This window comes from Marmota monax, unplaced genomic scaffold (assembly GCF_021218885.2).
Source record: "Marmota monax isolate L192 unplaced genomic scaffold, Marmota_monax_Labrador192_F-V1.1 WCK01_AAM20220418_F8-fsc00036, whole genome shotgun sequence".
NCBI classification, from domain to species: domain Eukaryota; kingdom Metazoa; phylum Chordata; class Mammalia; order Rodentia; family Sciuridae; genus Marmota; species Marmota monax.
In genome coordinates this window covers 13,258,426-13,286,323 of record NW_026694491.1, presented here as the reverse complement: position 1 = coordinate 13,286,323, position 27,898 = coordinate 13,258,426, and the positions used below count along the sequence as shown (strand labels likewise).

At 35.4% G+C, this 27,898-nt stretch overlaps 1 protein-coding gene and 1 non-coding gene across 4 annotated transcripts in view; one reads left to right on the top strand and one right to left on the bottom strand.

The window, feature by feature from the left end:
- Positions 1-27,898, bottom strand: part of Mgat4c (MGAT4 family member C) — a 794,840-nt gene that overhangs the window by 15,318 nt on the left and 751,624 nt on the right. For all 3 annotated transcript variants that reach the window (XM_058571319.1, XM_058571318.1, XM_046419365.2), the window contains one exon: positions 4,035-4,106. The gene's annotated coding sequence lies outside the window, so the exon portion shown is untranslated. The remainder of the gene's footprint in view (positions 1-4,034; positions 4,107-27,898) is intronic.
- On the top strand, positions 44-117 carry Trnaa-ugc (transfer RNA alanine (anticodon UGC)). Its single transcript has one exon. It is a non-coding gene; the product is annotated as a tRNA-Ala (tRNA).

The window sequence follows — 27,898 nt, the reverse complement described above, 5'->3', positions numbered from 1 at the left end:
TTCAGGACTATTCTAACATATGCTTAAAAGCTAACATCAGGGCTGGGGATGTAGCTCAGTTGGTAGAGTGCTTGCCTTGCATGCACAAGGCCCTGGGTTCAATCCCCAGCACCACAAGGGGAAAAAAAAAAGCTAGCATCAGATGATCCGGTAAGACTCAGTCCATGTCACTAGAAAGTATAGTACTCTTGCCAGCCTGGTAGTGCACACCTGTAACTCCAGTGACTGAGAAGGCTGAGGTAGGAGGATCCTAAGTTTGAGGTCAGCAACCAAACAAGACCCTGTCTCAAAATTTAAAAAATGAAAAAATAAAAATGAACTGGGCATGTAGCTTAGTGGTAAAACTCCTCTGGGTTCAATCCTCAGTACAAAAACAAAAAACAAACAAACAAAAATTACAGCACTCTTTACACTATATAAAATCATTGGAACTTAAGAATATAAATTCAAAATATTTAGAATTCACCCAGGGGATGTAAATTACCAGGTATGTAAAGGACAATATATATAATCCATAGCTACAATAAAACCATTCAAAAAAATCAACAAATGACAGAATTAAAATAAAATGATAGAATTAAAATTAAAAGAAGATAGTATTAAAACTATTATCATTATCATGTCCTTAATCCCCTAGGATTAAGATGTAGTAAAACAAAAATTGTAGTATCATGAGCCATCCATGGGCTGTGTGTGTGAACTATGCACATAGTAGCCATGTGAGGGGACAGGCCTGGCGATGGCTGGGCTGTGTGATGCAAGTGTGACTTCTCTTTAGCTCTGCCTGTGATCCCACACAGCACCTGAGATGGGTGTGACTTGCCAAGATGTCAATCAATATGCTGACCACAAGACATTAGGAAGCAGGACTCCACCCTTGAAACCTTATCCCCTGCCTTATTTGGTGAAGAACATTCTATCTAAACTCCTTTGTGAGTTCCCATATAAAAATAAAGAGATTCCGGGTGCAGGCTCTCTTTTCCAGAGCTCTTTCCAGTGTGAAAGCTGACCCTTAAGGTCACTGAGCTGTCCCTCCCTAGGTATAAAAATTACTTCTGTGCCCTGTGCTTTTTCGCTGCTTTCTTAGCTTAATGTCATAGCCAGCTCTTTTAAATCCAGTTTATCTCATCAGTGCGGGTTGTTGGCAAGAATAGAGAAATGAAGGATATTAAAAACTTGAGCTTATAAAATGAAAAACACATAATATCTAAAAAGCCAATATACTTGCTAGTATTAAGTACAAATAAGGAAGAGCAGGTGTAAAGATGAACTATTGAAGATACAGCGGTGGAAATAATACAAAATTAAGCAAAGAGAGAGAGGGGAAAAAAATCCCATCAAAGAGCTCCAAAATTCCTGATCCACAAAACCAATGAGACAATAAATGTTTTCAGCCACTCAAGTTTTAAAGTAGTATCTTAGGCAACAATAGATAACTTTATATGGCTGTCTATGGCAAATTTGCTTTAAGTATAAAGATGCCAGGTAAGTTAATAATAGAGGAAAAGGAAAAGATACAGTGTGCAAGTATTAATCAAACAAAGCTGGAGTGATATATTAATAACATCAAAAGTAAACATTTAATAGTAGACGAAGGCATCAATTGTCAAAGGGACCATAACTATCCTAAACGTGCAAGAACCAAACATGAGTTTCAAAATAAATGAAGCAAAAACTGTTAAGTGAAAGGAGAAATACATTCAAATTCGACTGAGAGATTTCAGTATTTAACCCTCAGTAACTGACTGAATATCAGTAAATAGAATATCAGTAACTATAGATGATACCTACAACACTGTCAAATAAATTGATCAAATTGACCTTCATAGAACATTCTACCCAGCAAGAGCAGAATACAAATTCTTTTCAGATGCATGGAGAACATTTGTCAAGACAGAATAGTTTGGGCCATAAAACATGGCGTTGAAATTCTATACAAAATATGTTCACTGACAACCAAGAGAAGTTTATTAGAAAGATGTAGACAAATTCCAAGTTCTTGAAAAGTAAACAACACACTATTAAACATCCCACATGTCCAAGAATATTTCAAAGATGATATTAGAAAAATATATTGAACCAAATAAAATTGAAACACATAACATAAAATGTGTGCGAGGCAGGTAGCGAAAGGCTTGAAGAGAAATTTATAACATTAAATGCTTTCATAGAGAAGAAGAAATGTCTAAGATAACTTATCTGGCTTACCAGAATTTCTCATTTCTCAAGAAATGTGAAAAACAAGTGCAAACTAATCCCAATGTAAGCTTTCGAAAAAGGAAATCAGGCCAAAGGTAAGCAGAAAAAAAGATAAAACTTAAAGTCAAAGACTAAGACAAGCAACGATAAAACTAGAGGAATCAATTACTAATATCAGGAATAAAACAATTATCATCAAAAATTCTACAGACATTAAACAATACAGGAGTATTTTGAAAAATAAAAATGGTAACATAGGTAAATTCCTTGAAATACAGAAATCATCAGAGTCCATATAATATAATAATATTAAGAAATATAATAATCCTATATCTATTTAATAAATTCTAATTGTAGTAAAAACACCTCCAAAACTCCATGTCCATATGGTTTCATGAATAAATTGTCCCAAATATTTTTAAAGAAAAACAATGATACAAATAATACACAAAATCTTACAGATAATAGAAGAGGAATAAATAATTCCTTCTCTATGGATCCAGCAAAGCATTTTTATTTCATGATATTTTAGGTCATTTTATGAATAATTTATTCAAATAGAAAATGATAGTGAAAACTTCATTAGAAATATTAGTAAGAATTTAAAGACAGCTAACACAAACATTATTGAAATTTTCTAGTAGGTTCTTGTTTACCATTACCCTGGATTATTCTTATACTTATTATACTCAACACAATAAGAATTTGATGGCTCTTAATTTTGTTGAAGAGAAGACAACCTTATCTGACTCATAATTGCTATACTTTTCATTATTAGGTTTGGATACAGTAAGTTCATTTTTATATCACCTACTTCCCTCCAGTCCTTTTTGTTTACATACCTGCTGCAGCATTGTGTGCTAACAATCTTATCAAGCAAATTTTGGTGCATAAAAGATGAATGAATACTGTTCCATATCTTTTAGCAAAATAGGGCAGTTAGGTTCTTTTCACAGAACAGTGAGATGAAGTTCTCCCTGCTAAATGATATTATAAATGAAAATATTTTATTTTTTTTCTTAAACATATATTGTTCACTCAGCTGTTAATCTAAGATATTGTTATACTGATGCATTTTTATTATTTTTTTTTAGAGTGCTGCTGTCTCTTTGTGTTAAAGGTTTTCTTTTTAGCCAACTTTAGTCAGATGTCTCTATCCCTACTAGCTCCCATCCTTTGTCATGTCTGCCAGGGGTAAGTTTAGCAAGAATCCTGTCTAGTCAGTTCATCCAAAATGCCCCCATCCCTGCCTCCATATCTGACGGTCCTCACTATTTAATTAAGTTCATCATCCACCATCAGCCTCCAGGCATTATCTGATCATTCCAGCCTGTCTTCAGAATTCGTTAGGTTCCTTTATCAATTGCCTTGTTAGTCATCTTCCATCCATTGATTCACATCTTGATCCTTGGTGATAAATTCATACTTTCCCTTGTTATGTTCAGATTCTCTCAGAAGCCACAATGGGAGTTGAAATTCTAAAGTCCAAGTGACAGAAGGGCTAGAGTAGAAAGGAAAAGGTTCTGGCAGAATAGAGGAATGGGGCAATGAGGGGCTTGAACAAATTAATATCAAATGATTTAAAGGAGATGAAGGGAAGTTTAGAAAGGTTAAATGGAGAAATGGAAGTACCAGGAGTTGTGTTCAGAGTTTTTCTCCTGGACTGCAAAATCCCAAGGCCCTTGGATAGTCTACCCTAACATACTGAAATTCATGGCAACTATCATAAATACTGTTTTCTTAAACAATTTCGGTGCTGTGACTTAAATAGGATCTGTCATTGGATCCCTGGACTTCTCACACAGGACCCCAAGTACAAACTTTAGATCCTTTACCTTTACTCCTGGCTGATTGACGGGGGATCCATTGATGGTTTCAACTTCTGAGCCAGTTCTTCCGATGACAGTCTGTTAAGGAACAGTAAGAACAGATTTTGATTCTTAAGATTCAGAGTATTCTATATGAGCCATGTTAGAGCCACAGACAAACCAGGTTGTTATAGTCCTGGGGTTCTCAGTTATAAGAAGTTGGGTTGGAGTCCATTAGTTTGAAAGGTACCTGCTGGGTTGGAAGTCTGTCTTCCTGGCTCTTTTCTTTCAAGTGGCAAGTTGCTTTCTCATTTCCCAGCCTAGAAAATTGCCCATCTCTCTATGGGGTCTCTCTGTTCTCTCTTTTTGATCCTCTTTCTCCTGTGGTAACTTCTCAGTCAACTAAAACCCCTTTCTCAAACCCCTGCTGACTACATACTCCACCAACTCTGTTCACTCCTTTCTTCTGGAAATGATTTTTCTGAGGATAAAGGGGAACTTCAGCTGTTCTTGGGGAACAGAAGGTCTCCCCCAACTGGATCCTCTAAACTCTCTTCCTTCTTACTGCCTCATCTACTTCTTCCTCATTTTAACTCCTTTAATCTTCCTTCAGTTCCTTGAATTATTTGATACTTTTCTCTTCAAACCTCTTTTCCTCCATTCCTCATCCTGCCAGAACTTTTTCCTTCTAATTTCAGGCCTTAGTCACTTGAACTTTAGAATTTCCATTCCCATTGTGCTTCTGAGAGACTCAAGGACCCTCGAAAGCAATTGTATGAGGTTGAGAAGGAAAAATAAAGATAATTGAAAATTAAATAAATATTTAATCCAGATATAGTCATATCCTCCCAAAGATAACCTATCTGGGCAAAGAAGGTCTTAGTTCTCCTCCACAAAAATTGGTAAAAAGCTTTTACCCTCATATAGAGGAAGTAATCTTAATTTGTCACAGCTCTTAGACAAACAAATTGGGTAAAATATAATGTGAGCAGTGAGAAGAGTTTATTATGGTATTGTCTGACTGAAGGCTAAATTTTATAAAGAAATTTGGAAAATTTCTGTTTACAATTGTCTGTTTATAATTGTATGGCTCCCCCAGCTTCTGTGGCTCCTGTATTCTTGGAGTCCCTTGGCTTGTAGCTGAATCTTTGCAGGCTCTGCTTCTGGTACCATCTGTCCATTACATTACAGACATGCAGAACATATATATATATTCTATATTATATTATATATAGTTACATATAATATAAAATATATAAATGTTATATATATTTATAAAATACATAAATATATATATCTCTGGATGGTATTACCAAGTTACTGTGTAAAATCCCATAAAGGATTACTGTTCCAATTGGCTTAAAGATAGATGAGGGCTTATTTAAGCTAAATATTCCAAGAACTCCTAGACATATAGAAACTAACTCAAATGCTTTTCAAGTTCAATGAGTTGACAATATCTTTGTTAATGTTGTTAGTTTAATAAAAGGAGCCATGCTTTTTGTGTTATCAGCATAACATGAACATTTCTTTTACTTGAGTTTACTTGTTGAATAAGATATCTATAAAATGTTTATGATTATAAAAATTATAAAATCAAACTTACAAGATGCAGTAAAAAAGAATTGTTTGATGTCAGTTATTTATATAAAAAATAAGTATATCAAAGACAGCAACAAAACCAAAACAAATTATTTACCTTTTCAGCTTTTGCTTTTGGAATCCTAGGCTAACATGCTTGTAATCTAAAAACAGTTAACAGGAAAATAACTTGAGATAATGGATAGCTTTGTTTGATGTTTGATGTTTGCTGAAAAACAGCTTCCAAAATCTTTTTGGTAATTTGCATTTTAAAAGTTATGCTACGCTAAATTAAGTAACAGATATTTAAATATCTAGACTATTTTAAGCAAGAGAAGTTATTGAAACATCCATTTAAAAGTTTAAATTTATATAGTTTTGGCCTCTTCTTTTTACAGAGAGATTAAAAGTGTTTGGGTCTGTTCATAAATATGTTATTTTTGCACAGGAAAAATTACAGTATAAGGGAGAATAACTCTGGGTCTGGGGATGTGGCTCAAGCGTTAGCGCACTCGCCTGGCATGCGTGCCGCCTGGGTTCGCTCCTCAGCACCACATACAAACAAAAAAATATTGTGTCTGCTGAAAGCTAAAAAAAATAAATATTAAAATTCTCTCTCTCTCTTTCTCTCTCTCTCTCTCTCTCTCTCTTTCTCTCTCTCTCTCTCTTTAAAAAAAAGGGAGAATAACTCAAGCAGAAATAGTGAAATAGTATATTCATAAAATTTGCTAGTGTGCTAAAGAATGCTAATGAAAAAAACACAATTCACAATCAACTACTCCCTAGTTTGCTGTTAAAATAAAAATTACTAATGGCTAAAAATTATGTTCAAATCAAGCAATGAAAACTACTAGAATTAATAAAGATAAAAATCCTTTTTTGTAGAGTGTGCAAGAAAAGTTGGACATATACAATAAAGAAAAGTATACAAGGAATATAAAATGTATTTTTGTTAAGGGAAAAAGAGAATAAATTATTTCTAAAATAAAATGGGTGTTTCAGAATGAGAAAAAGGAAAACAGTAGGACAAAGAAAATGGCTAAAGAAGTTACAAGAAGTTTGCAGAAAAATAATTTTATTTGTGGTCAACTAGGTAAAATTGACTGAATTTGCCCATAATGTTGTTATTTCTTATTTTCTTTCTTCTTTTAAGGATCACAACACTGTATTAATGCAAAACTAGAATTTGTTTTAGGGGTTGTCTTTCTCTATGCAAAAATGAAAAGATTTTCTTGAATTATCATCCTGTTGTTTTAATTTTTTTTTTCCTGGTACCTGGAATTGAACCCAGGGGTGCTTTACCACTGACCTACATCCTCAGCATCCCCAGCCCTCTTTCTTTTCATTTTGTATTTTGAGACAGTATCTCGCCAAGTTGTTTAGGGCCTTGCTTAAATTGCTGAGGCAGGCCCTGAACTTGTGATCCTCCTGCCTCAATTGCTGAGCTTACAGGTTTGTGCTATATAAGGCAGGGCAATCTTTCTCTTAAGAAAAATTTGTAAAAGTTTTTCTTTACCTTTTAAGTAATCTTTCTAAGACAATAGAATTTGGGGTCCTCTCAGAATAACTTCCTTTACATTAATGTTTTTCATATCCTTGATTCCTTAAGAGAACTGAAATTTTTTCACTTCTAAAAGCACAAAAATATTTTACATTTTTGACAACATTCCCTTCTCAAATAAAGTCTTAAATAAAATCTTATTCTCAAACTGATCTTGAGCCTTCCCAGAAGGTCAGGGAAAAAATCAAAGGATTGTTATTTCATAATATGAAAGAGACATTAATTTTTTTTTTTTTTTTGGTTTGCATTGCATAAGAAAACACTGCCAAATAAAAAGAGATACTTTAAAATTTCCTAGGTAACATTTGTATAAATTATTATTACAAAAGAAATTTAGAAATTGTATGAAATTCCAAGTAATGTGTCAATATCCTGGATGTCTACTACATATCCTGTTGTAATGTCACCAGTCATAATTTCAATTATTACTTAGTGTTGTATGCAAACACGTGAACAAATTCGTTAAGCAAATTCCCTTATTGATTATATTATAATGATAATTTTAAGGCTTGGTCATTCAGATATAGTTATTGTTTGACTCTGTTCCTTCTCAAAAAACATTTTCAATTTGTTACAGCTCAGAATGCTTCCTAATGGCATTGTGATTAACTTTAAGACCATACCCCTGAACTGAGTAAGGATTTCCAGAACCAAATGGAGAAACCTATTGGATTGTAAAATTATCTAATAAGTGGAAAAAGATTTACTTGGGACTACGGTTTAGTTTGAAACTTTACTGGTTCTTTAATGTTGTATTTTCTGAATTTAAGGAACTCCTTTCCTTGTTCTCTTTCCATTTGTACTTATAACAATTAGTAGATCATACTTTTGTGAATATAAATGAAGTATCCTTTCTCACTGACTGATCCCTCTACAAGGGAAAACAGTAAGCATTCTTACTTTCATGACAATATGGTTATTTGTGTAAGTTCAATAGAAACCTTTTCTCCTTATAACAGGATAAAATTGGAAATAATGATCATATTTTTGAGGCTTTGATTATGATGTCATATTTGAGAATGATTTGCATAGGACTTGATATAAAGAATGAAAGTTGACTTCATGGGGCCAAATTTTACAAGGTTCTCTTGGAAAGAGTGCCCAATAAGAGGCATAGAGTTTCCTCAGCTTTATAGGTGAGTAAGGAAATTCTCTGCTGTGCAAGTTGGGAACCCTACGATATTTTGGGGAACCTAAGAAGAGAGTTACTGCAAATTAAATCTGATGGTAAGGTTTTGATTTGCCCTCCAAGCTTCAAAAAGAGAATTATAGTTATACATAGTAGTTGTGTTCATCCCTACAAAAATCTTACGTGTGTGGAATTTGATTTCAGTTCCTGTCCTCTCCTCCGACCCTCCCCATTCTCTTTCACTTACTGATGTTTCTTTTGCCCATGTATTAATTTTGATTGGGTCTTTCTGCTCATACATAAAGGTGAAATTCTCTGTGATATATTTATTTTTACACATAGAATATTTTTTTAAATTACATATTTCCTCCTCTTCCTCATCCATCCTTCCTCCCTCTCAATCTTCTTCTAGTCTAGAAACCATTCACTTGGCTTCCATATTAAGTAAAATCTGTGTTTTCTATATTAATTTTTAAATTTTCATCAAAATTCCTCTTATGAAATTTATAACTACACACTACAACTCAACAGCAAATATCTCTACTAACAAAGTCTCAAAAGATGGTTCAGTTGGTCTTTAATGAACAGAAGGCAACCCAACAAGAAGAGACTTAGGTTGTTCAAAGGAAAGAAAAAATATTTCCTCTTTTCATAATCAAGACAAGGGATTGTTAAATATTGTGTCTGTGATGATGAACATTAAGTGTCAACTTTAATATGTTGCTGGATTCTTAGGCAATTGATAAAGAATTATTTTGGTGCATCTGTGAGGGTATTTCTATCAACTTGTGTGTTGACAGACGGAGTGAGGAAGCTTCCACTCTCAGTGTGAGTCATCTCAAGGACCAGAGTGAACAAACCGGCAGAGGAAAAGTTAATTCATCTTCTCTTTCTTTTGTAGCTAAGACACCCTTCTTCTCCTACCCCTTAGAATCAGAATTCTAGGCTTTTTGGCTTTTGGACTTTTAGAGTTGCAGCAGTGTCTTCTCAGGTTCTGAGGCTTTCTAATTTGGATTATTCCACACTATGGATTCCCTAGTGCTTTCAGATGGCCCACTGTGGGACTTCTCAGCTTCATAATTGCCCTAGTAAATCCCTTCTCATATTCCTGTCAATAATCACCTATATGTAGATCCATATGTGGATCTAGATCATCTTTCTCTTATAGGTTCTGTCTCTGGAGACCCCTGACATAGAGTTTCATACCAGAAGGAGTTAAGCCTTAAACAAGCTAAGTGTGTGTTCTACTTCAAATAATATAGAGAAAACTGACAGTCTATTCTTAAATTGTTTATAGAGCTATGCAAAATGGAGCCATCTCCCTGTATTGGATAGTCCTAATCAAACATTTGTAAGAGGCAACCATGTTAGTGACTATGTTTAGGATACTTTTGAATATTTGTGGGAAACAGAGAATGTAATAATGTTGGTTGCTGTTAATGTCACTGGACAAAGGATGAGCCCAGGGATTCAAATTCCCAGATCCAGTTTGATATAAGTAGCTCACATCTTCTGAATGTGTCCTAAGGGAAAATCTTTTCTACCAGCTGCAGGGTTGAAAGCAAAAATAAGTTCTCATCATAGGACTGGCTGAACTACAATGGAAGTTGCACTCTCATCCTTGAAGGATGTGTACTATATTAAAATGAGAGCATGGATTGAGAGAGAATGTGATTCAGTAAGTTAGGATGGGAATGATTGGGAATATCACAATGATGTTGGAAACACTGAACTCCTAAATTTTTTTGAGATTATTTTATTTTTTATTTTTTTTGCTAGCAGAAGTGGCCTCTTTATCCCCAGCTGCAGCTGTTCTCTTTCCCTCAGTGTTATTGACTTTTCCACCTCTGCCCAAGGGGATTAGTGGTGTATTGGTTAAGGAAACATAATGGCTTCCCAGGGGGCAGCTGTCAGGTAGAGCAGTTTGCTATTCTCATGACCCACTCTCACTACCCATAGTTAGTTTCAGACCCATAACTAGACTCAAGTCCCAGAAGGCCTTTAAAGATTTGGTATAGAGTGTGACCCAGGATGAAGTGCGCTACACTCCAAAAGAACTACTTGAATTTTCTATTTTACACAAGCAGAAATCCAGGGACACATGTGTGTATACAGATATCAAGGATGTGGAAAAACAGTGCAAGGGACATAAAGTTGGATCATACTGGACTTAGATGGGCCACCTAAGCAGAGAGTCTACATTCAATATTGCAGCACAGTGAGTTAGAAAGGTGGCTAACAGTTTGTTTGGCTGACGGCAACAAGGATCAAAGCACACCATAAATGTGATAGAGATGCCTAATCTCCCTTGGTTTATTAAAGTACTCAGAAGTTTATAGAGATTGAAATATTAAAGTGAATTTACTACATAAAAATCATCTGCATAGGGAGGATTCATAAGGTATACCTTTCACTAATACTCTGAGAAACAGATTTATGAAGGGGACAGGCAGCATCCTTGAGGAACTTTATTTTTGTTCTTCTTTATAGTCCAGAGGTTATAGTGCGAATTAGTCACTAAATTGTAAGTTTTACATGCAATGGGGATAATTGAATCCAAAGGTAGCAGGGACCACGTAGTGACACTCAATCACCAAAGGTAAGGTATACACAGTTACCATAATGAACAACAGAAATAAAGCAACAATTATACTAATCTGACACATCTAGACCTGCGATATTGACTAGTTCATCATGGTATTTCAAGAAAGGAAATAGAAAGATTATCAAATTTTTACTTGATCTGTATAACCAAAAAGTTTCCAGGACAATTAAACAAGCTTCTAATTCTTTCTAATCATAAAAAAATAGAGGCTCATGGCCTTTCAATTTCTAGACTTGAGCCAGTTTAAAAAACCCAGACTCCCTTAAATGAAGGGGAGGTTGGGTACCCCTGAGAAGCAACTCCAGTACCGAACCAAAATATGTATACTGTCATCTCTTCCCAAGCTTTCCCCAAAGGAACCTATGGCCTTTTACTAGGTTAACTTTGCACTGGGACAAAATAATCAGACCTTTCAGGGACTACTAATACTGACTTGAATGGGTACTGATTCTAGGAGACAGCAGATATCACCTTGGCTCACCAATCATAGTAGGTTCTTTATAAAAGGAAGGTGATAAATGGGGTTTGTTACAGTTTAGATCTGAGATGTCTTCTAAAAGCTCATGTGTGAGACAATGCAAGAATGTTTGGAGGTGAAATGATTGGTTTAAAAGCCTTAACCTAATCAGTACATTAACAACTTAAATGATTTAGTTGAGTGGTGGTTACTGTAGGTAGGTAGGGTATGGCTGGAGGAGGTCAGTCACTGAGGACATGCCTTTGGGGTTTATATTTTGCACCTGATGAGCAGAGGTCTCTTCCTGCTTCCTGGTTCCCATGTCCTTAGGTGCTTTCTTCCACATCTTTTGACCATAAGATTGTACTATGGACCGAGACATCTGAAACCATGGGCTTCAAATTAACTTTTCCTCCTCCAAAAATTATGCTTGCCAGGTATTTTGGTCCCTGAAGCAAAAAGCTGACTAATAGAATTTTAGGTCAAGTCTGAATGCATCACATGAGTCCTGGAATACACACTGGGATTATTTCCCCAGTTGTTGAATGTACAACTGAAATATAAACAGCTGGAAAGATTGCCATGTTGGTTGCCCAATCTGAGGAATGAGGATATTGTAGTGAGAAATGACAAATAGATGCATTAGAACTGCCTGGGTCCACGAAAAGAATATCTCAAAAGGAAATATCAATTTTCCAGAGAGACGTCATAGATTAGTACAACCACCAAGGACTTGAAAAATACAAGGGTAGTGATACCAAAATTTCATTTAATGCTCCTATCTGGCCTATAGAAAAACCCAAAACAAAACCACAGACAGATGGATCCAGAAGAACAACAGTGAATTTTTTTTTTAAAAGTAATCAAATGCATGACCCCAACTCCAGCTGTTGTACCAAATATGGTTTCAATGCTTGAGAAAATTAACATATCCCTTGGTACCTGGTATGAAGGTATTGAGAGGGCAAATGCCTTATTCTCCATACTTACCCATGAAGCCCAAGAGAAGTAGTTTGCTCTGAGTCAGCAAAGTAAGCGATACATTTGCCCTGTCCTACCTACAATAATTCTTAGTAATATGTCATAAATGACCGCTCAATGCTCTTGATCATCTTTTCACTTACACAATATCACATTGGTCCATTACACTGATGATATTGAAGCCAGAATTAGACAGGCAGTCAGGGTAGATAGGTAAATCAAGTCAGGTCGGATCAAGGAGGCCAATTTTAAGTCTGTCTGGGAAGTTGGAGACTGTCCCCTGAGACAAGTTAATTCCTTCAGAGCCCTTCCTCCACCCTTATCAAGCACCTGCCCCTGCTCCAATCTATTACCAAGGTAACCTGTCCCAGGAATTGCTGCTCCCTGTAGGGAGCTATAAGGTTGTTAATGTGTCCTTGGCTACTGCATCCTGCCCTTCCCCCTTCAGCCCACCTGTTTCCCACCTTTTGGCCATTCCTCCAAGCTCCTGGGCTTAGTCACTTATGCAGGAAGGAGAAAGATAAGGGGGAAAAGGCAGAAGAACCAAGGAGCCTAGGACACACAAAAAGGGCAGAACACCTTGCTTCTCCTGATACCAGGATACCAGCTCTGGCCCCCTTCTCCCTCCAGGGAGAAGTCTAGGTTACCCCTTTTAAAATAAACCCAGCTTTATATGCTTGCCTCGGCGTGCTTCTCTAATGTTCAAACTTCAACATGTGGGGAAGCAGGACTGGTCACCGATAACTGGTGGTATCAATATTATGCTAACTGGATATGATAACCTGGAACTTGTATCAGGTTTTCCTGATCCTGAGGCTGTTATAATTGCACTAATCAATCTATAGAAACCTGAATTATTCCTGTCTTTGTTTACATTCTAGAAATTGTTCCAGCAATTTCTTTCTAGTGATTCTTTACCAGTTTTATTTTATTTTATTTTTTGTGTGTGAGATTTCACTCACACACATGAAGTGATAAATGTTCAGTTGAGGAAAGGAAGGACCTTTGTAGATCTTTGAAGCTTTCCCTCTGTGTGCTCCTCTCTGCAGTTGTATTCTCCATATAGCTTTTTTCTCTCTGGCATCTGCCTGTGAATTCCAGCCACCAATGAATACCCAAATTTCAACTATTTTTCCTCAACTCAGGCACATTGCCATTTGAGCTCCCTTTCCTTGAGTCACAGCCTAGACACTCTAGGCATGAAGCTGTTCACAATCACCATATTGTTTTTCCTTCATCAGAAATGGTTGTCTGATTTGCTGAAAACTATTGATTCGTATATATATAGTCTAGTTTTTTAATTGTTTAAGGAGAGAGGCAAACCTGGTACTTGTTTCTCAATCATGATCAGTAGCACTTTCTTGCCCATATATATATATATATATATATATATATATATATTTTTTTTTTTTTTTTTTTGCCAAACCTTATTTTCTTAAAAAATATTGCTCCATTATTGTCTTGCTTTTTACTTTGAGGCATGAATTCTACCTACTTTTCTTTCCACAATAAGTAACTTGAAAATATAAATAAATGAGTTGCATTATGCTATGATTTGGAAATGTGGTGTCCCCAAAACTCCTATGTGAGACAATGCAAGAATATTCAGAAGTGAAGTGAGTAGGTTCCGAAAGCCTTAACTTAATCAGTGGGTTAGCCCACTGATATGGATTAACTAGGTGGTGACTGTAGTCAGAACAGTAGTGGCTGAAGAAGTAGGTCACAAGGGGTGTGCCTTTAGGGTTTATATTCTATCCCTGGTCAGTGAAGCTCTCTCTCTGCTTCCTGGTATCCCTGTCCTGAGCTCCTTTCCTCTGCTATCGTGAGAAACCAACTGGTCTAGAAGCAGAAAGCAGCACTCAGAGAGAAGAACTCCAAACTTTATTTTATGCCAGTGGGCCCAGAGGAGAACAAACTCCAAATTCTGAGCCCTTATCCACATTTTTCACAATATTTATAGGTTATTTGGTGTCATTTGGTTATTTAGACTCATCCTAGCATTTTTTTCCTCTTTAAAAAATCCTAAATTACATGACTGAAAGTCTTGTGTGTGTATGTGTGTGTGTGTGTGTGTGTGTGTGTGTATGGGGAGGTGTCTCTAACATAAAGCATGTCTACAGAAAGATAAGAAGAGACTCTTTTCATAGGCATCTGTTAACTCTCTAGCCTTGAAAGCCTAGCACAGGGGTGTTTACATTTCAAGAGGGTGTAGTCAGATTCCTAGAGACAGTTATTTACAATCCAAAAGGTAGGGACTCTTGGTTATTTAGGAGTCCTAAAGAAAGGCTGATAAAAGAAGAGGAGAATTAACCCTTCCCCAGGCATTGGTTTCTCATCATAAAGTTCTTATAATTTATTTAATAATCAGGTCTAGTTGTGCCATCACACTGCCACACTGTTCCACAAGGATGTTCTGCCTTGCCTCAGGCCCAAAGCTGGGGTCAGCCAACCAGGAACTGAGCCCTGAAACCAGGAGCCAAAATTACATTGTTCTTGTCAGGTCTTTTGATCACAGCAACAAAAAAGATAACTAAATCATATAGCCTAGAGGCTTGTTAAATAGTTATTTAACTTTAGGGTTAAAGAATCAGGTATGTCTTGAACTTCACCATTCTTGATTAAAAATACTGAAGAAAGTTTAGCAACAGACCACCTTTAAAAATTTTAATTTTAGATCTATTTTTTAAAGAGAAGTATGGAAAAATAGTGTAAGAATAGAAAGTAACTATTCTGTGTTCTGAAAATAGAAAAGTATAAACAATTGAAAATGAGTAGATACTAAAGGGGGAAGTATAATAAATTCATATTCATCTACACTGTAGAGTATAGGTACAAGTCAAAGACTACTATTTAAAACAGACAAAGCACGGGTCAGAAACAAAAGTTAAGAATATGGGACTAATAGTATAATTAAAAGTATTAGTAAAAGTAGCTACTGAAACAAAAATACAAAATTTCCAAAATACTAAAAGAAGTAAAACAAAAATACTTGCAAAACTTCTGTGCTAGTCAGAATTTTGCTGCTGTCACCAAAAGACCTGAAAAAAAAAATTGGAGGAGGAAAAGTTTGCTTTGGCCACAGTTTCAAAGGTTCAGTCCATGGTCAGCCAACTCCTTAGCTCTGGGTCCTACGTGACACACAGCATCATGGCAGAAAGGCAGTGACAGAGGAAAGCTGCTCACTCAGCCAGGAAGGAGAGAGAGAGAGAGAGAGAGAGAGAGAGAGAGAGAGAGAGAGAGAGAGAGAGAGAGAGAGAGCGCAAGCTTGAGTGCAAGAAACCCGGGATAATATATACCCAAGAGTATGCCCCTGATGACCTGCTTTCTCTTGACATGTCCTACCACCCTATATTTACCATATAATCCATTTAAATTATTAATCCATCAAGTGTATTAATCTACTGATTAGGATAGATTACAGCCATAATCTGGTCTTCTCATTTCTAGTTGTTCCAGCATTGTTTCATACATGAGGTTTTGGAGGACACCTCCTATTCAAACCATAACAACTACTGACATAGAGAAATATATTAAACATCCCATAATATGCAAAGCATACCACTGATAACAGAATTGAGACAAAATATATCAGTAATATCAATGAATGCAAATGGGTCTAGCTCACTTAAAAAAAAAAAAGATTTTGTGTATACAAAAACACACATAAAGCCTAACTCTAAACTGTATAAATGAAACATACCTAAAGGAAAGTGATTCATAAAAACTAGCAACCAAGGGATGAACAAAAGTATCAAGCAAGTAAAATGAGAGATTATGATTTGCATTCCTGATTTAAAATGTAGATAAATATGGATGATAAAAGCATAAAACTACTCTTTATAATGCTAAATGCCACAATTCTAAATAAAATGTATCCAAACAACACAACAAGCCATTTTTTAAATCAGAAACCATTAAAAAAAAATGCAGGAAGTAAAAACTAATGAGAGCAGTCTTTCATATTTGCAGCCCAACACAGGTCAAGAGGTCAAAAGTTGCTCAATATAACAACAGACAAATGCAAAAATTAAGACCATAAGCAAAAATACAATGAGGATATTAGTATCTTTTTCTCAGAATCTGACAATTTAGGTAATTAAAAATTACCACAAACAAAAAGAACCTAAAAATTCAAATTTTAAAATTGTTGTGTTTTGATCAACCAAGTATATATGATCTATAGAGAGTTTAAGGATTTTTCCTATATGACCATAAACTACTATAATTCAAAATATTCCAACAAAGAAAGAGAGATGTTGGAGGCTTATGATAGTACAGTGGAAATGAGAAGGGTCAGGGTGGAGAGATTCTAAAACAAGCTAAACCTGAATAGCAGGATAAAGTTACAGAGTAGTCATTGATGCTGTCTGAATGGAGATTTTAAATCTATAGATACTATAAAACTTTTAGTCATCCAGGATCATAATGTAAAAAAGAAAAGATGTCAATACAATCTGTTAATAATACTTATGAGCATGGGAAAACTGCTACATGGAATATGACAGATATAAGCCCACCATCCTTTACAAGCTGAAAGTTTTAAAATAAAATTTGGGTCCCAAAACTGTAAACAGGTACTAAATATTCTGTATTCACATACAATTAAAATTTTTATAGCGTGACATATATTCCTATGTCATCATATACTCACAAATATACAAATGTAAATGGAACTATATTCACTGCCAATGATAAATACATCAGTAAGATAGTAATATTCTATTTTCCATATTTAATACTGGTCTTACCTGAATTCTGCCTCCTAAGTTGACAAACCACCATCTAAGAAGACAAGACCTTCTTAATAAATTTCGCTTTCTCCTATTCTTATAAATATTGTTCTTTCCCACTGTTTCTGCCATTCAATCTTCTCTTTGTTTTCATCTTTACAACCCATTGACATTACAGGACCTAACCCTCAACAACTTTTTGAAAAAAAAAAAATCGAAATTTGACCTGTAGCAAGGACTCCTTCCTGCATGCTATTCCCTATTTTTGAATAGTGACTATTGTCCCTTCCTAGTTTTTCTGCTAAACACTCAAACACGATGTACATAAAACCTTAGTGTGATTTTCCCTTCCAGCCTCCTTCTTCCAGAGTCTCCTTTTTGGTAGGCTCGGTTTTCTAGTCCTTGCATCAAATTATTCCCCCAAACACGTGGCAGCTTCTGCTCACAGAGAAGCCACGCGGCCTCTCTCCCCCATCTCTCACCTGACAACGTCTTCCATATAGTTCTCATTCCCAAAATCAAAGGTCAGGTTGATGGCTTCCTTTAACTTTGACTATAGTAATAAATACCCATGGTATTCTTTACAAGTTCACTCTTTATCATTTTGTTTCCTTGGTATCGGGCCGCTAAGACAGAAAAGGGAAACTAGTTTTGGAAGCTCCACCCCAAAGGGAAGTGGGAAGATGGGCCGCTAACGGGAGTTTAGGACTTGTGCTCCCGCCTGGGGGTTGCCAGCAGATGCCTGTTTGGCCGTGTTAATGGAGAAAACGTAACAATCAATCTCTGCTATGTCTCAGGGATTCAAGCAAGGAGGTCGCCTCTCAGTGGGCTCAGTTCACAATGACAAAGCAACTTGGTGGCACTACCTGTGATCAGAAAGCTCAGCCCTGCACAAAGTACCAGGGTGCGAGCCTTTCACCTGGGGCCTTTTCTGCCATCTGAACCCCAAGATTTGTGTAAACTGTACCGAGGTCATACCTAGAAGATCCATTTTAGTCATGCTCTTTGCAAAAAGAGGATGGGGAACCAAATGTCTTTTAATGTGTGTGTGTGTGTGTGTGTGTGTGTGTGTTCAAATTCTTGAATTAGTTGCATTTTTATTTGTACTTTGTAATTTATGAGAAAGTGACTCTAAAAAAAGTTGAGGAGCATTTGGGCAGGGAAGGGAGCAAAATGCCTGAACCTTTTTTTTTTTTTTTTTTTTGATGGAAACCATAGTGGTCTAGAGTGGTCTCATCCTAGGTCTTACTTCTACTTCCCCTTTGGCAAAATAACCAAAGCTTGTGCTGCTTTGTAATTGTGAAAGTAGTTTTATATTTCATAATAATACTAACAACAATAGTAAAAGTAAAACTTCTCCAGGAAATTAAGAAGAGGAGAAGGACAACTGAGGCAACAATTGAGGCCCATTGTGGCACAGGCAGTAGCCTTAGAGAGCCCTCTATTTTTTTGACACTGTTCTTCCAGCTGCTGTGGCTGTGGCATGCACTCAACTGGACCCTGAGGAGCTGGAGGATCAGCAGAAAATGCACTGTGATCCAGTATCTCTTCTTGTTTGTATGGAAGGTGGAGGCCTGACCTTTTATTCCTTCTTTTCTTTCTTTCTTTCTTTCTTTCTTTCTTTCTTTCTTTCTTTCTTTCTTTCTTTCTTTTTTTTTTTTGACAATATCGAAATTATACAGGTCACGTAATTTTTCCCAAAGCCATCTAGAATGAAGAAGCACACTGCAAATTTGCCACCATAGTGAGATTTGGATTGCTGAGACAGAAGCTTTAGCAATTGCTGCAATGTGGAGGAAGAAATATGAAACTTTCTCTGCTTTATCCAGAGAGTTTCAAATGGTTACTCAGTGTATCCTAGCTTCCAACTTCAATGGCCTTCCTCTATTTTTTAATGACATAGAATTATTTCTCTTAGGGCTTTGTTTGTGAATAATTCCACATTTTTATAAATGCAAACCATACCATCACAGTCAAAGACTTTGTTCAAACTAATTTCATTCCCTTGAAACTTTGCAAGATTGACCATCTGTGTTTTCAAAACTCCAGACTGTGAGTGATAGCAAGCATCAACTTCACAGCAATGAACTCCATCCCTTCCTTATACATGCAGTCCTTAAACTACTGTAACTTCACATTGAACACGGTGGAAGGATTGACAATCTTCCAGACAGTTCAGATAAAATACTCAAGGGATTAAATGTGCTTGGAGGATGGACCGGTGAAGAAGGGAAGGGAAGGGAAGGAAAGGAAAAGGAAGGGAAATTAGAATGGGGTCCAAAATCTTTGATGAGCTGCCATCCACAAATCTACTAAACATAGGACATCCAGTCAAGCAAGACAATCCTTGTTTAGAAACAAACATTTATATAGGTTATTTTGAAACTCTCTATCATATAAGACAAAGAACTTTTTCCTTGTGTCAAGTTTCATCACAGGGTTAAAAGTCACCTACCATTGAGCCATTTCAGGACCAGAAGATTTTGAATAATCAGATTAAATAACAGGAAAAAGGAACTTGCAAGACTTGGACTTTTTAGGTAGAAGTGCTGGTAGAAGATAAGCCCACGAATTGGAAACGAACTTGTAAAGACTGTATAGTTCCAAGACACCTGTGCCATTTCCTGTCACCAACATCATTATCCCCGAACCCAAAGCTATCTCCTGGGGTAAAGCAAGTCTCCAAAAAAGCTCTGTTACAAGTCTATTTGAAATTGAACATTGAGTAACATCAGCCCTACATTAGAGTAAACAAGTAACATTGAGGTAAAATTCAATTTGTGTGCTAGTTAGAAAAATTTATAGATTTGTTAGAGGAGTTTAGGGATTAAATTATTTAGAAATGCACAAAGCCAAGAAGGATGTTTTCAGTGTAACGGTTTATTTCTTAAAGGCCTTCCTTCCCTTTGCTTTGCATGCACTCATTTTTTTTCCTACACTACTCCTTTCCGAGTTAGGTCTGCTACTTTCTGTGCATTGGTTGAAGAAAATTACTCTTCTCCACATTTGCCTCACATTGTAATCTCCATGGATTTGTTCTCCTCTGTTACCAATTCTCTTATTTTAAAAATGAATTTTCAAGTCACCAAAATGTTACATTCTTGCTGAAGATGTCTTGCTGATCAATCTCAAGTTGTTGTTTAACTCTCTTACAAATTTATGATGCTTTCTTTTGTTTCCTTGATACTTTCTACTTAATATTGCTATCTATATGTATTTTATTTATTTATTTATTTTTGTATCTGAGCTTCTTAAGTGTAGAATACTTTTACAAAACTTTTTATCAAATAACTTGAGTAATTAGTGAAATGTTTAAAATAAAAGCAGACTATTAACACCCTGATTTGAGTGTGTATATGTGCACATTTGTGTCTATGTGTGTTTGATGTTTTATATCACAGAAATATTGGATTTGGAGTTGCAGATAAAATACAAGACCATAAAGATTTGCATTTATTTCCAGCATTCTTAAAACTTCCTTAAGAGGTTCTCCATCATGACCTAGACCTAATATGTCATCTTTGGGTGCTTTACTTACAAAAATGCAAGCAAACAAATCAAATTTAATATAGTCTACAAACAAAGCCCAAAAGCCTTTTTAAAAAATTTATTTATAATTTATTGAGGACACATGTCATGATAATGCCACTTGTTAGTTTCATTGTCAATTAAAATATTTTATTATTATTATAAATCAAAAAATATATTTTAGGATATTTAAGAAATGCACTCACACACAAGTAATATAGACATTTTGGATATTCAGAACTGGGTCATTGGTATATGCTAGGAGAGTCTTTCCTTCTTTCTTTTTTTCTTGTGGTGCTGGGGAATGAACCCAGGGGTACTGAACTACATCCACTGAACTATATCCCCATTGTCTATTAGAAACACAGGGTCTAAATTGCTTAGAGCTTCGCTTAATTGCTGAGGCTGGTCTCCAACTTGGGATTCTCCTGCCTTAGCTCCCTAAGCCATTGGAATTATAGGCACATGCCACATCCAGCAATATGAGAATTCAGAAATAGTACAAAGTTTTACTATTTAGGTAGACTATTTAGAATCCACTAAGCCATCAACTTATTATATATATACACACATACATATGCATGCACATGCATGCATACAGATATGTACATAGAAATATTCTACGGGAACACTATGAATATCTATTATTTTGCTTAAATCATTCATTGATTATGGAGGCAAATTATGTATTAGGTGTACAAACTTCATTGCATATTTTTCCTTGGGAAGACACTGTGTGGAAATTTGTGTGCTAGTTTTCATCAACTCAAGAAAAATCTCAGTTATTAAAGAATTGATGCTAATATGAAGTGGCAAGTGAATTATTACACTATAGAGCTGTCTGCTTAGGATGCATATGTGTATGTATGTAATCAAAAAGTCTTCATGTAACTGGGTGCAGTGGCTCACGCCTGTAATCGCAACAGCTCAGGATACTAAGGCAGGAGGATCTCAAGTTCAAAGCCAGCCTCAACAAAAGCAAGGTGCTAGGCAACTCAGTGAGACTCTGTCTCTAAATAAAATATAAAATAGGACTGGGGATGTGGCTCAGTTTGGTCCCCAGTACCAAAAAAAAAAAAGTCTTCATGTTTTTGGACCATATGCAACAAACTACCAAATATTAATGAGCCCAGTTCTATCCCTCTAGCTTTTCAGGTTAAAAAAAAAATCACACTTCTCTAAAGAAAACTATAGTATGGGCATATAAGGATGTTGAATAAAAAGAAAAGCAAATTTCTACCCATCTAAAACAATGTGTCTACATTAATATACTTTAAGGCATAAAATTGTAATTTATATGTTATTTATCTGTGTTAAAAGTAACACAATGCAAAAGTAAATTTTATTCCTCAAATTACATGGAATTGTATGCGACTTAGCCCACATCAGGGAAAACATGAAAGAAGTGTTGTAGTTAACATTTATCTATCTGACATGTGCCACTGTGTATATCGGACTTGCTTGGCTTGCTTTTTTTTTAATGCATGCCCAATTTGTTTCTCTACTTTACTTTGTGGAAGGCTGAACATGCCTTAAGGGCAGTATTCAATACTTTCTGATGAATAGAAAGAATGTTGCTGACATAGCAAAGCTTCAGAAAGGTTTTACAAAACATGATTATCATTATATTTTGTACAAAGGTCTCAGATATTGATAGGAACAAATGTAATTGTTTTTCTATTTTATGTTTTTATTTTCAGTCCCAAATTTTACTGTCCATTTCTAGCTATAGGTGGTAGTGAAGTGAAAAATTATGGAAGCAAGACTCTTCCATAGGGTTCACAGCAATGCTGAACAAGATTTATTTTCTGGTTTACTTTAAGTTTCAACATAGAGAATGTGTAGCATTGGCATGATGGAAGTTTCCTTATCATTGACTATAATATAGTAAAATGTGAGATGAGAATTGGAAAGAAACAGCAACCTTTTTCAATATTGAAGCTAAATATGAAAATCAATGTTATATCTTATTTTAGAATAATTTCCCTTTTAGAATATCTATTCCATATAAATTTCAGGTTTTGATTACTGAGCTGAAAAAGGGCCTGACTAGCGTGGAACCCATACTATAAATATTGAAATACATTAACAAAATGTCAGACTTCATGTTAAGAAACATTACATCAGTGAATGCTGTTTTAAGTTATGTTGATGAAGAAACAATACTGCTGATGATAAAAACTAAATATTTCAATGGGCAAAAAAAATCTTTTTAATAAGTCCTGCACAAAACTCATGAGGTCCATAGGAATATATTTGTATTACTCCATTTTCTGTTGCTATAACAAAATATCTAACCTGGCATGCTTTATAAAGGAAAAAAAAAGGGGTTTATTTAACTCCATTTTGGAGGTTGAAAGTTTAAGATCAAGCAGCCATATCTGTCTGATCTCTGGCAGAGCCTTCTTGGTGAATGGCATTACAAGGGCAAGAACTTGTACAGGAGTATATTTGAGAATGATCACGTGGCAAGGTCAGAGAGGGATTCAGGGGCTAGGCTGGCTCTTTAATAACAACTCTCTCTCAAGATAACTAATTCCACAAGACCAATTTTAATCCTTTCTGACAGGATGCTTCCAATAACCAAAACATCTCTCATAAGGTTCCAACATCTCTATAACAACACACTAGAGACTACATTTCCAACATACAAACCCTTGGGGGACAACTACATCCAAATTACTGGAGTATTTATGAACATTCTTGTTTCATCACAAATAAGAAAACTGTGTGCTCTATAAGAATAGTTAAGTAGAAATGAGGATTTCAATCCAAGTCTTCATTCCAAATCTCTGACTTCTTACATATCCCCATTCAACACAAAGAACTTATCCAATAGACATAAAAATTAAGTGCTTCCAAATCAGGGTAAAATTGTTTAAAGCAATAATTATGAATAACTTTAGCAATCATGTTTCTACCATTAATAGAAAGAGATAATATACAAGGTGATTTTTTTGTCCAAAGCAATGTTATTAGTATTTATGCATAATTTCTGTTATGCTATAAAAGAGAAATATTGTATTATCTCAATAACATTGACACACATTCAATAAGCCTAGTAAACTAAAATGACTACAGTAGTACCAAAGAAGAAATCTGAGTAAACAAGGCATGCTGAAAATATTTCTATATTTAAATACCAGTATCAGAATCTTTTAAAGTAAGCATTGTTATTCTTAAGCTTGTTATTAAAGTAAAAAAAAAAAAAAAGAATAAGGGTTCTGGGGTTGTAGCTCAATGGTAGAGCAATTGCCTAGCATGTATGATGCACTACATATAAATAAATGAAATAAAGGTCCATAAACAACTAAAAAAATTTAAAAAAGAATAAGACTGTTATAGATACTTAATAACTATTATTTATTCTTTCATTCAAGCATACGTTGAGTTTATACTAGGTATCAAGGAACTGTGGGAGGCACCATGACTGCAATCTCATATTAGGTTAACTAAAACAGAAGAAAAAAAAAGTTACAGAGGAAGAACAACAGAAACATATGTTTCAGTTGAAAATAGTTGTTTTCTCCATTGTCCTTAAAACAAAGATCATGACAAAATAGCCTGGTTTCCAGCTTCTAGTCTGTAATAATTTTATTAAAAAGAAACATAAGGAGGAAATATCTTGAAACTTTTGAAGGGAACTATTGTAGTTCAAAAAAATTCTCCTTATTTTTCAGGGGCAAAACAAAATATTATATTCGAATATGTAACCTCTTGTGAAACAAAACAGTTTTTTTAAAACGGATTTCTGCAGCTGTGCATGGTTGTGCATGCTTGTAATCCCAGTGGCTTCAGAGGGGGAGGCAGGAGGATTCCAAGTTCAAAGCCAGCCTCAGCAATTGAGGGAGGTACTAAATAACTCAGCGAGACCCTGTCACTAATAAAATACAAAATAGGGCTAAGGATGTGGCTCAGTGGTCGAGTGCCCCTGATTTCAATCCTTGGTATAAAAAAAAAGAAAAAAAAAGGATTTCTGTAAAGTCATTTCAGAGATGAATTATGAACCAAAAATGGACAGAAGGAACTGGTGAAAAATGGCTGCAATTCTTCCTTTACTTAGTTTTGCTTCCGAATTTAAAATATCTGAGGATTTTGTGTTATGTTGATTTTTGAATCTCAGCAGAGAGGCTGGAGTTTGTGTGAAGTACTTGAAAGCTTAGTTCCTCTTTATATTTTTGAACTTTCCAGAATCAAGAAATACGTTACTACAACTGTATCCAAAATTCAAGTAGACTCCATTATTAAGCTTGAAGCAGTAACTAGATTTCTTCTATCTATGAATTTACTGACAACAGGTATAATATTTACTATTTGGGAGTTTATAAGAATAATTGCCATAATTGTTCATTTTAGGCAGAATGAATTGAATTGGGTAACTGAATGTTACTTCAAGTTCAAGAAACTTGAGAAATATTATTTTTTCTGTATTTTTAAAACTCTTCAAGAACATATACAATATGTATCAATAAAAAACCTACATATGCTACCTTTTATCTAATACCTGTAAATGTTTAGTATTATTCAATAGATACAAAATTTTAACTATATGAAAATGCATAGAGACTACAATGACAAATTAACAGTGATAGTGTTTGTTTAATAAAATGAATAGAAATGATTTTTGCTTTTTTACACTTCTACATATTTCCTATCTGCTGAAATAAGCAAGCATGTAACATATTTAGAACAATATATTTGAGAAGAACCTGAATATCTGCATATACTACATTGTCAAAATTTTGCAAAAAAAAAAAAAAATGGAATAGAGATAGCTTCTTCAACAAATAGTGCTGGGAAAACTGGAAATCCATATGTAGCAAAGTGAAATTAAACCACTATCTCTCACCCTGCATAATACTCAACTCAAAGTAGATCAAAGACTTAGGCACTAGAAAAGAGATTCTGCATCTAATAGAAGAAAAAGTAGGCCCAAATCTCCATCATGTCAGCTTAGGACCTGATTTCCTTAACAAGACTTCTAAAGAACAAGAAGTAAAATCAAGAATCAATAAATGGAATGGATTCACACTAAAAAGCTTCTCAGCAAAGGAAACAATCCATAACATGAGGACAGAGCCTACAGAATGGGAGAAGATCTCTATCACATGCACCTCAGATAAAACATTAATCTCCAGGATATATAGAGAACTCAAAAAACTCAGCACCAAAAAACCAAATAATCCAATCATTAATGAGCTAAGGAACTGAACAGATACTTCAAAGAAGAAGAAATACAATCGATCAACAAATACATGAAAAAATGGTCAATATCTCTAGCAATTAGAGAAATGCAAATCAAAACTACCCTAAGATTTCATCTCACTCCAGTCAGAATGGCAAATATCAAGAATACAAGCAACAATAAATATTGGTGAGGATGTGGGGAAAAAGGTACACTCATACATTGCTGGTGGGACTGCAAATTGGTGCAACCACTCTGGAAAGCAGTATGGAGATTCCTCAGGAAATTTTAAATGAAACAACCATTGGACCAACCTATCCCACTCCTTGGTTTATACCCAAAAAACTTAAAATCAGCATACTACAGTGATGTAACCAAATTCATGTTTATAGCGGCTCAATTCACAATAGCTAAACTATAGAACCAACCTAGATGCCCTTCAAAAGATGAATGGATAAAGAAAATGTGGTATATAACACAATGAAATATAACTTGGCCTTAAATAAGAATGAAAATATGGCATTTGTAGGTAAAGGGATGGAGCTGGAGAATATCCTGCTAAGCGAAGTAAGCCAATCCCCCAAAAATCAAAGGCCGAATGTTTTGTCTGATAAGAAGATGCTGATCCATTATAGAAGGGGTCTAGGGAAGGATAGAGGAAGTTTTGATTAGGTGGAGGGGAGTGAGGGAAGAGAAGGAAGTGTATGGGTGGGAAGGACAATAGAATGAGACAGACATTATTATCCCATAATATGTATGATTGTACAAATGTTGTGATTGCATCATGTACAGCCAGAGCCTGAGCCTAAACAACTCCATTTTAAAAACGACAGTCTCATTAGGCACATCCAACAGATACCTCCAGTATGGCCTCAAACAAGTTACTTCCCACAACCTGAAAAACAGAGTGAAGCCTCTGGCAGACTTGTCTTCGCCTGATGAGAGGAAAAGCCTAGAAGATCAGGGTGGAGACCATCAGGCCAGAGGTTTCTGACCCCAGGGTAAATGATGTCATGGAGAAATCCAGTGGTAGCTGATAAGGACTGAAAGGAGGGTCAAAAGCCCCAAAATTTAGTATAAATAATAGAGCTAATGAACAGGGGTTCAGCCAGCCGAAACAATGATGCACTCGAGCTGGAGAGCCTGATGAGGTCCTGGATTGACATCCCTATCTCTTGTCATCATTTTCCTGATCCTCTGCATGATCCTCACTACTCTCAAACTCTACTGCCTTGTCTGGACCCTGGTGAGAGCTTCAACTTCTCCATAGGGCCCTCTCCTCAACCAATTGTTCACTCCACACCAAGAAAAGCCTGCCTTGGTTCCGGACTTGATCAACATGGTCTGAGTGTGTATCTGCCGGACATAAAGCCTAAGGCTTGAGACTTTTGAATTTAGTATGCAGAGGGAATGTCTGTCATGAGCCTGTCATGATTAAGTGTGTTTGCAGTGCTTAGAATTAATCTAGAATTGTTTTCAGTAAATTAATTAATCTAGAATTGTTTGCTGTGAATGGATTATGTCTATTGCAGTGCCTAGCATTAAGGATTGTAGTTTTCTTGATTAAGAACCTATAGATTGAAATTGTATTGAGTAATTTGAGTGAATAAAGCATTGAACAGGGGCAGAAGCATATGGACATTCTTTATTTCTCCCCCTTGACTGCATATGTCGCAATTTTGTTCCCTCGCAACACAGAGGAATAAGAAATTCTGCTCCATTTGTGTATAATGTGTCAAAATTCTCTGCTGTCATGTATAACTAAATAAATAAAAAGCTTGATTAACTTCTCATTGGAGTGATCAAAAAAATGGAGTGAAAATAATAGAAGGGAGTATTTCTAAGGTAAAAATCAACTGTGTTCTGAGCTTAAGAGTATTTCAATTATTCTTTCTCTTTTCAAATTTTGTAACATTATTGCTCATATATTATATTAGCCTTATGAGGAATATAATATTTGTTTATAAAAAACTTACAATTATATTATGATATTTGAATAGACAAATCAGGCCACAAAAATGTATCTTATATAACATTAATGAGAAGCAATTTCTGGTTGACTAGCAGTGGTTATTTAGATATAAGAAGAAAAATGTCATTAACCATTGTACTACCTGAGTCTACTAAAATTGAA